Source organism: Lampetra fluviatilis, chromosome 48 (assembly GCF_964198595.1).
Source record: "Lampetra fluviatilis chromosome 48, kcLamFluv1.1, whole genome shotgun sequence".
Classification (NCBI taxonomy): Eukaryota; Metazoa; Chordata; class Hyperoartia; order Petromyzontiformes; family Petromyzontidae; genus Lampetra; species Lampetra fluviatilis.
In genome coordinates, this window is record NC_136322.1 from 5,292,539 (window position 1) to 5,298,538 (window position 6,000).

Genomic DNA, 6,000 nt, shown 5'->3' on the forward strand with positions numbered 1-6,000 from the left:
CATTCACCTGCCCTTCCACCAGCGACATGGCCCCCATGATTCCTGCCACCAGCTCCCGCAGCCAGTCGCCCGAAGTCACCGCGTTCTTGGGTGTTGTTGCTGGAATCTGTGTTGGGGTCACTCGCTCGCCATTATCCTTATAGATTATTTGTGTTGGGACCACATCGATTGCACTCCTCGGTGGTCCCCTCTCTAGGGAGGCCTTGGTGTTTAACCTTGGTCTAGCTCGGGCCATCTGGGGACAGTCTCTCATGCGATATCCCCATTGGTCGCATATATAACATGCCCTTGCTCACTCCCACTTTCCTTCCCAGTGCGCATTTGTTCGAGCTCTGCCTCTAATTGAGACACCCGCCCGGTTATCCCCACTACCTTGGAGCTTAGCTCTCCCATTTCGGATTGGATAATCTCAACTGTAGACTGCAGCTTCGTCATATTCCCGTGTACTCGGGTCACCTTGTCGTCTACTTGGGTCACTTGCTCGCGGGCTTGGGTTACCTCCCTGCGTAAATGGGTCACATGGCCGGCTATATCCCCTATGCCGGTCTTTAGCCCCGCCACCCATCCTGGGGCTGTCTCGCGGGGTCCCGGAGGCTCCCTCGCCCCCCCCCCCCACCTTTACCATCCTGGCGAGCTCCTCCTCTTCCTCCTCTACAAGAAGGATCGCGTCATAGCAGACTCCCCAACGTCCCTCGGATGCTGCGAGCGGCTGAGAATTGGACCGGGCAGCTGAACAGCTGGAGGAAAACTGCCCAACGTTTTCCCTCCTTTTATGCCCTCGGAATCCAAAGATCCAGGGTCACTTGGTGTTATCCTGCATGGCCAATCGGGCGTCTACCTTTCAATTTTAAACCGATGCTCCACCACTACCTGGAGTGTTTTTTCCCTAAACGCCTTGATCCATTGTCTACGCCCATGTCCTCCCCACCCCGGACTAAACCGGTTTGATCAGGGTGGCCGTCCCGCGGAATTCGCAGCTGCAGTCAGTCCAGGAATTTCCCTCCCACCTCCTCTTATGCACTGCTCGCTGAGTGTTCGCCCTCGAAGCCCTATCTCTCTGTGCTGTGAGTATCTCATTACAGTTAGCCCGGTGAGCTTCGTCGCACCCATACAATTTTAAGCCAATTCACGGGGCCGCAATGCAATTTGGCCTGGGGGGGGGGTCGGCCAATCTCCTGGCAATGGGATACCGTGGGACATCCCACTAGGGGCCCTTCGGGTAAAAACCCATGGTACCAGGTGACCCCCCCCCCCACGAGACCCTACCCTACGTGGGTGCGTGTGTGTGTTTTGAGGGGGTGTGCGTGCATTCGTGTGGAGGGGTGCGAGGAGATGGCAGCACCGGCGGAGTTGCTCCATTGCTGTGGCACCACACTTGGAGTGGTTCTACAACGTAGTGTAATTTGTTTGTTTTGAATTTAAGCTCTATTTGATCGATAGCATCCTAACTAAATTTTATCAAGTAAAGTAGACCAGTTTCCACATGACGTGATTCAGAATTTATAGCAAGGACACCCACCCCCCCCCCGAAAGGTGTTTTGATGCCTGGAGAAAAATGTCAGACGAGGCCATTTCTTTCCCCAGCAAGTTGGCTACCATACTGCATTCACATTGTACGTTTCGTAATGACTGAAGAGGCATACTAAACAGATCAGGGACATGGGTCCCTGTTATTGGTCAGCAACTTAGAATGCCACCGATTGTGTGGTGCTTAAGAATTTTTCTTATTAAGAAATGTAGACCATTCTCTGGCAGCCCTTTCGTTGAAGTCACCTGTGAGAGCGAATTGATCACGATGGGAAGGAGAAAGTAATAATCAGAATCAGAATCTTCTTGGTTATTTCGGTAAAGTCACGTAGAAGTATTAAAATAATAAAAATAAAACATAATAATGATAAAAAATAAAACATAATAAAACAAAACCAGGTCTGTGGAGGCGACAGACCTGGTTTTCACCTGAGGACGGCTACTTGCATTGTGGCCGAAACGTCGTGAGAATTGTTTTATTATGTTTTATTTTTATTATTTAATTATTTCCCTTCTACGTGACTTTACCGAAAGAACCAAGAAGATGAATCCCTGCAGTCACGAAAGCGTTCAATCGAAATTTATGTGCAATTATGTCAGGTCTCAGGATTCACCGCAGGATACAGTTCGTTATTACGACACTCATGCACGAGTTAGGAAATACGCACTCAGACCCTTCTCTCGATTAAGCAAATTTAATATCAATTTACTCTAATATCCAAAAACACTTATCAGAATAGCAACAACAGTGTCCATGCAAATAGACATACTCATCAATCCGTACTGAATGATCATTAAATCATCAATTGTCAAATCTTACGATCATGTGATTAAAAGAGAACAATTGGCAAAGACCTCGAAATTGGAATATTCGTACGTAATGCGTGCTCATAAACGCGTATCGAATGGTTCGACTGCATCAACGATCGGATATCACGATAATGTGATTTACAGACAACAATAGGTTGTCTTGTGGTAACGCGATAATACGTAATTCGTTTGTTGTAGTGTGGGATGCATGCAAGCGGAGATTATTCTTGGTCCATAACCTGTACAAGGTACATTTAAAAATGGTGATTGAGTGTAAAGTTAATGTTCCATCTTTTTTATCTTCTACCTTTCCTAGAAATACCTCCAGTCTCACAGGGATGGGTAGAATGGCAGGCTTGATCCACAGCTGGAGTGTCCTTGTGGCCACGCTGCTCGCTGGTCGTTCGCGGTGTTTTCTGTGCATCATGCTCGATCCACAGCTGGAGTGCGCACGCGGCTTCCGAGTCAGTATGCCGCTGTGCTGCGCATGAGTGCGGGGTGTCTGCACGCCAGGCTCGAACTGCAGCTGGAGCATGCAGCGGACACGTTGGCCCAGCAGCCTTGGGAGTGTCTTGGTTCGCGAGCACCCTTGGTCGCCCACTCTCGCGAGATCCCACGCCGTGCATCAGTCTGCACGTGTCCACACACACTCTAACACGCTGTCAGCCCCTTCACCTCACACAATGTTGGTCACAGGGGTCGACAAATATAACTTTGCCAGCCTATAGCTTGGACAATATTCCATGCACATTCGATATTGGTGTATAACTCAATTCTCCACTTAATTTCTCACAAATCTTAGCTTATGACAGTATTTCTGAAAATTCCTTCGCACACCTCTTAGCTTATCACAACTCTTTGCTTAGTACAGTACAACTTGAAGTCCTTGACTCTGCAAATGACTAAAACAAAAAATCAAACGGCTCTGGGCTCTGGTTAAGCCCTTTGAATACATATAATTTTGTTCGTGGAGAATTGGCATCGTATTATGTATATTGTCTTGAATGATCCTTAGGTTCAATACATCAATATCAAACTTCCATGATTCGTTATCAAGCTTATATGCTTAACCCAGATCTCATGCCACTAATCTATGGATAAGTGGATGTTAATACAACATGCAACTAGTCGTATTCAAAACTTCGTGACTCTGTGCTCTATTGTCATGCAACAATAGATTACCATGTAGGACCACGATGGTTAAGATTATTCATATGACGTATTTGTCATTTTGAACGTTTATATTTTCCAGTCACAAAAGGTTTGGTAAACCCAAAAATCGTTGAAATAGCAAGGGACATACATTCCTGCCGATTTTTCAACAACCAAACGCAAGTTTTGGCAAGGTAGCAAAACAACAACAACAAGAGTCCTAAACTACACGAAGACAACTACACACAGAGTAGTCCCTCAATAACACTGCACGATAACATTGAACTATCGATACACGGGGTAAAGATAAAAGTAAAAAAAAACACATTTTTCAATGTGGTTGTATCCGGAACCAATCTTCTCTGGGTCAGAGAACGCTCACTGAGGAAAGTGATTGTGCTGCCACCAAGAGGGAGCTCGATTGAAGGTGAGTGAAAGCAACTGGTGAGTTCTGGTTTTGAGAGGCACCATGAATGGGTCTCTTCGATGGCCGTTGGAAAAGATGTATTGGTAAGAGCGGCGATATGGACAATGATTAACACGTATTCATTGGTTTTCGCCACCAATATTAACCATTAAGATTTGTTTGGGGGGTTAGATGGCGTGAATATAAATGTGTGATGGAGAGTAAATCCCCATGTAAATGGTGTTGTGGGTTTACTCTACAACACACAACCGGTTAGTATTGAACTAGCAGTGAATTGGCCCCTAAAGTTAAGGAAAAAACGCCACTTTTTTCAAATTTTCTTGTTGGGATTTTCACGCCTGATGATGATTGCTTGTGTTGCAGTCGAAACGTCGTGAGAATTTTATTGTTTTATTTTTATTATTTTATTATTTCCCTTTTACGTGACTTTACCGAAAGAACCAAGAATATGAATCCCTGCAGTCACGAAAGCTTAAAATGGAAATTTGGCCCCTTTTATTTATGTGAAAAACCCTCTAATTGGCTATGTTGGGTGGTGGTGGCGCTTTAGCGATACACATTTATCTTTACGCGAACTAACCTTAAAAAACCCATGAATTATGGTAATAATAACCGGTTTGACGTCACAGTGGTCTGTCATGGAGTGTGCGGTGATGATTATCTGAACCGGTCCTGGCCCTCACCTCGGTCGATTTAGCCTCACATGAATACCTGGTGTGGTGTGTAAACATCGTTACTGGGGAGACAACGGCGGCCGGGCATCGTGCTGGCCACCCATCCCCTCGTGTGCCCTCCCGACTTTCATCTGTGCTATTCGCTAACAGCACTTACCCCCTATAGTATGTTTAAGGCTATACAGGCGATCTTTGTCTTGTGTATGGTGTGGGGAGAGGTAGTGTAGCGGTTAGCGCTCTGACCTACGAACTCAGCCACCAGAGTTCGATTCCCACTCACGCCAACACCAGTGACGATTATCTTAACCGTTTCTGCGCCTCCTCTAGGTCGACTCAGCCATAAATGAGTACCTGGTGTCATCTGTAAAATCATCGTCATTTGTGAGACAAAGGTGGTTGTGATCATCATAGGTAGTCGCTGACAGCACTTGCCCCAGTAAGTTGTTAAAGGCTACACGGGGATCTTTGTGTATGGAGGAGAGTGGTGTCGCAGTGTTTAGCGCTTTGCTATTCGCATTCGCACGAAGCCGACCATGCTAATAGGAGGTGCGAGGGAGGGAAGGACAAACAAAAGCAGTTCTAAAGACATTTTTTTTTATTGTTATAGCTCATGGCTCTCTCAAAAGCGTTACGTTTCACAGACGAGTGTAGTCTTCAGTTAGGGCGCCGTTGCTACAGCGAGTGGGGCTGTATTTGTTTTGTTATGTACTGTGCTAGTTTGTATGTGGCAGAGCCTACTGTACTAACTATGGGTCTTAATAGCACATGTGGGGGTCGCTAGCCCCCGAGATCCCTCCCTCGATAATACTAACGGCCGGACCAACATCATCAATCGCCCCCCCGCTGCTAAGCGAACCGCCGCTAGGCTCCTCACCCAGGGTGTGGGAGCCGTCACCCGAGGATTCCCCTCCACCGCGGGTCCGCGTAGCAGGCATGGTTAACCACGTACGCGCACACCCACACACAGCTCTGCACGGCACTCACCCAACACTGACCACTCACGTTAGGATCGCGCACCTGTGTTACACACGTCGTGAACGTGCGCGCACACCCATACAGCTCCACACGCGATGCCCACTCTTGCGCCGCTCTGCGCCGCGCTGGCCGCTCACGTTACGATCGCGCACCTGGGGTACGCCGATTACGCACGCCGAGAGCTTACGCAAGTAACGAGCGCACGCAAGCGGGGCACACGCCGACACAACGACTCAAGCCGCCGCCGCCGTGCGCGCGAGACAAACCGTACAACAATGCGCAGCCGATTACGCGCTCGAGCCGCGGGGTCGGGGGTCAGGGGTCCACCACCGCGCCGCACTTTACGCGAGTAACGAGCACACGCAAGCGGGGCACACGCCGACACGACGACTCGTCCCCTCCCCCACTCGCGCGTGCACGTCAACACACAAAAGT